Source organism: Strongylocentrotus purpuratus, unplaced genomic scaffold (genome assembly GCF_000002235.5).
Source record: "Strongylocentrotus purpuratus isolate Spur 01 unplaced genomic scaffold, Spur_5.0 spur5_scaffold_15, whole genome shotgun sequence".
NCBI lineage: Eukaryota > Metazoa > Echinodermata > Echinoidea > Camarodonta > Strongylocentrotidae > Strongylocentrotus > Strongylocentrotus purpuratus.
In genome coordinates this window covers 26,666,195-26,670,874 of record NW_022145600.1, presented here as the reverse complement: position 1 = coordinate 26,670,874, position 4,680 = coordinate 26,666,195, and positions in this window count along the sequence as shown.

Below are 4,680 nucleotides of genomic sequence, written 5' to 3'. Positions count from 1 at the left end.
TGGAAAGTGCATGGGGATGCCAGAGGCAACAATACCTGAAAACATTAAAAAATATCTACATTATGTACATGAAATAGATCTAATAACAGGCTCACATGTATATTAGGATAAGGTTTTGGACAGAATATATTTGATTTTGTGATTTATTTATATTTTAGTCGTCAATCAAAGTGCCCGAGTTTCTTTTCACCACGCAAAATGAGCATCATCATCTTCTTCTTCTTTCTATTGAATTTTTCCGGTTGGTGAAGAACTACATGCATGAGCACAGGGTATCGGCTAACAGTAACACTAGCCCTGTCGGGGATAGTCTTTAGAAAAGAAACACAAGAAGAATGAAAAATGGAAATAAAGCATAAATAGATCTTGGATCTACATGTTAAGTGCAGATTGACTCAGCCAATGTCAGAATCAGGGGTAACAGTCATCTTCCCATTACGATGAGATCTGTGAGGGCAGCAGACATCAAATCAGGTGCCAGAGGGAGAAGCCTCTCCTGGATGGGTAGTGGGTGCGGGCAAGCACTGAATCCAATGACGGGGTAATAGTATATTTGTAAAGCGCTTAGAGACATTTGTATTAAGCGCTATATAAAAATTAAATATTATTATTATTATTATTAATAAATGGTGACCTTGCAGCAGGTAGAGAGGGCATTCCCTAATCATGTGTGTGACTGCATGTACTCTTGCGAGAATCCACATAAATTAATGGGAAGTGGGTAGTCTGGTAAAAAACGGTGACCTCGCGGTGAAGTACATGTAGAGAGGACATTCCCAAATCATGTGCATGATTGTCTCTTGAGAGAATCCAAATCACTTGGGTTCTTAACAACATTGGTAAAGGGGGTTCTTTGTTGGATAGATGCCACAACGAAGCTGCAATTTGAGAATGATGGCATGTCGTTGGAGGGCAAGTAGGCGATTGATGGTAAAAGATGGGTACAGAGAGTGCGCAAGGTGATGTAAGCGATTAGAGCGAGGACTTGTTGAGAGCAGAATCTGTAGATTTGTTGTATACATAATATGTTAAACAGTTGCCTTAACCAGTTTCTTCCAAACGGCATAGGGCAGGGGGTCAGCAACCATGTACAGGTCTTCAATGGGGGGTAAATTGTATTCGGTGAGGAGCTTAATCTTGAAGTCGGACATAGAGATCGTCTTAGAATTGGGGTGCTGGATAAGTTTAGGACGAAAGATCCTTGACTCGATCAAGCCTGTGATGGGAGAGGATGAGTAGTTGGCCTAACACCAACAGTTGTAAGCGTGTAAATCTCCTCGCTTTAGGGGAGAAGGCCCAACACAAAGAAAATGACTTCATTACATATTAATTAATACTATACATGTAGCTGTTGACAGGGGGAGACTTAGACTGAAAACTTCTGTCTCTTTCGTTAGTTAGCCTCTTATTTGGGTAGGATCGGCTCCTCTCTTTAGAGACAGAAGCAGACCATAGGGTCTCCTGTGCAAACTTTGTGGCCAGATCTGGCCACAAAACTTTTAGAGGATGCATATCCGATGCATTTATTCTTCAGTATTAGGCCTAGGCTAATTAAACTACATTGGTTCCACTTACCACATTGTCTGTATGATGCGTTTAAGGTTTTTTTTCTGGATTTTCTTCGTCAAATTTGAGCTACGTGTCAACATTTTTGGAGACGTAAATTAAACTGTTACTGTCAATGGATGACGACATCTTCCTTCATGCGCAGTAACAGTTTGATATGGCTGCAAGAATTTCAATACTGAGCTCAATTTCAACAATGGAATGTGAAACCAATGTAGTTTAGCCTATTAAAGCATAAATATTGAAGTTCATATGCATCAGATATGCATCTGCTAAAATTTAGCATTTTGGACAAAGTTTTGTGGCCAGGTCTGGCCACAAAGTTTGCACAGGAGACCCTACGGTCGGCCTCTGTCTCTAAAGAGGGGACCGGACCCGACCCAAATAAGAGGCTAACGAACGAGAGAGACAGAAATTTTCAGTCTAGGGGAGACCAAGAATAATAATAATTTGTGTTGTTTTAGTTTACTTTATTTTAGTTAAGAAAGTTATATTTTTGTGATAGTAATACATGTATGTACAGCGCCATGAGCGTCAGAGCCTGGCGAATACCGGGGCTATATAAATATCCATATTATTAAAAGTGGTATGTTGCTGGTGCCGGCTGCGAGAGCTAAAGCTAGAGTTAGGGCATAGCCGCATAGGGAAGTTATATCGGCTTATGCCGAAAGGGTGGGTAGCATCGCGTCGCGTTGATTTGAACGCGACCATTCGTCCAAGGCCCCCCCCCCAGGTGTGCCAAAAGGGTCCGTTGGGAGTGTCAACATGACCGTTCGTCCAAAGCCCCCCCCACCCGGTTTTGCCGAAAGGGTGCGTTGACTAGTCTTCCAAATCAGTCGTTTATAATAGAATTTAAGGAATAGAAATTTAAGTCGTTTAAATTCAAGTAATCAAAATAGAAACAGATTGAAATTTAAATAACGGATAAAACACAGATCAGGCGTTTATAAGAATTAAATCAATTAATAAATTCCATAATTATTTAAAATTGTCAAATAAAAATGATGTAAACTAGTCATGCATAACAGTCTTTACAAATGAAATAACAAATAAATAAATAAATAATGGCCCCCTTCCCCCCCCCCCACTCAGTGTTATGGAAGGTACGCATATTCATGTTCCCAGCCCCCCCCCCCCCTCCTTTTCAGCATAAGTCCGGTGTGTCAATACGGGTAGATCTTTTTCTTTTGTTATACAGGCCTTATCAGCGACCCCCCCCCCCCCCCCCTCTTTCAGTTTCAGCATAAGTCCGGTGTGTAAAGTCAATACGGGTAGATCTTTTTCTTTTGTTAAACAAGCCTTTTCAGCACACCCCCCCCCTCCCCTATCAGCATAAGTCTGGTGTGTAAAGTCAACATGGGTAGATCTTTTCTTTTGTTAAACAAGCCTTTTCAGCACCCCCCCCCCCCCCCCCCCATCAGCATAAGTCTGGTGTGTAAAGTCAATTATGGGTATATCTTTTGCTTTTGTTATACAAGCCTTTTCAGAACCCCCCCCCCCCCCATTTCAGCATAAGTCTGGTGTGTAAAGTCAATACCGGTAGATCTTTTTCTTTTGTTATACAAGCCTTTTCAGCACCCCACCCCCCCCCCCCCCCCCCCCCCATTTCAGCATAAGTCCGGTGTGTAAAGTCAATACGGGTAGATCTTTTTCTTTCGTTATACAAGCCTTTTCAGAACCCCCCCCCCCCCTCCCTTTTTAGCATAAGTTCGGTGTGTCAATATGGGTAGATCTTTTCTTTCGTTATACAAGCCTTTTCAGCACCCCCCCCCCCCCCCCTTTCAGCATAAGTCCGGTGTGTAAAGTCAATACGGGTACCGGTAGATCTTTTTCTTTGTTACAAGCCAGAGATTTTGCACGCATGCGGTCCCTCCGTTCCCGGAGTGGGGGGGGGGGGGGGCGGGAGTAGGCCTACCTCCTTAATGCACTATTTCAGGATAAGCAGGTGGGGGGGAAGGCTTTTCTGAATTCCATACAGAGAAAGAAATGGATGTTATATGCAAGGCTAGGTAAACACCTTTATTTGTCATTTTTTAATATCAAAGTAAATTATTTGATTGTGTTTCTTATAATTCTTATAAACGCCTGATCTGCAAGACTACATAAAAATTAGTTTTATTTAGTTTTCAATCTGTTTCTATGTTTATTATTTGAATTTAAACGACTTAAATTTCTATTCCTTAAATTCTATTATAAATGACTGATTTGGAAGACTAGTCAACGCAGCCTTTTGGTAAAACCTGGGGGGCTTTGGACGAATGATCGCGTTCAAATCAACGCGACGCAACGCGATGCTGCCCACCCTTTCGGCATAAGCCAGTTATAATATCCATGGCTGTCGACTTTGGGCAACTTCTTGGAGGAATTATTTTTCTTCAGACGAACTACCAACGTACCGTAGCGTATGCAATTTCTTTTTGGCTCAAGGAGGGGTAAAGTTTTTTTTTTTTTTAAACGGGAGGAAGGGCGTGGTGGAGGGAATCTCGATCCCGCTACGAGCTGGTGGGACGGCGGGAGAATGAGCATGGTGGTGTGACTCCCTCCAAATGCAGGAGGATTGACAGCCCTGTATATCATAATAAGTTAATTATGCACTATACAAGAACGGATTATTATTATGGAATAACCATGACACAGATGTATGGAAATTGCTGCATATGCATGTATCAAAGAGACAAAACCCTCCTCAACCTCTTGCATATTCGGCAATTTAGAGCGAATGGCGCTCTATACCATGCATATTCATATTTGCTGCGCCGTTACCGCGCATGCCTACTGTCTCTTCGCCGTGTTGAATCGACGATACAACAGCAATGAATCGTCGGGTTAGGATGAAGAATTACTCTTTTTCCCATCGAAAACCTCTTGAATTATAATTTCAAGTGGTTGGAAAGATGCCCAGAGGAGTCGAAGAACATAGTAAGTCAAAATTGTAATTACTACCTCTTTACATTGCGAAAAAATGTGACCCAACCCGCTGTTTGAATCGTTTTCAGAAACGGGCTCTGGAGCTCCGAAGCCGGAGCTCCCTGGAGTAAGTGTAATGCTTGAGGTGTTGCCATACCTTATTGAATTTTGTATTCCTTATTAAGTATCGAAATCACCTTTTATACA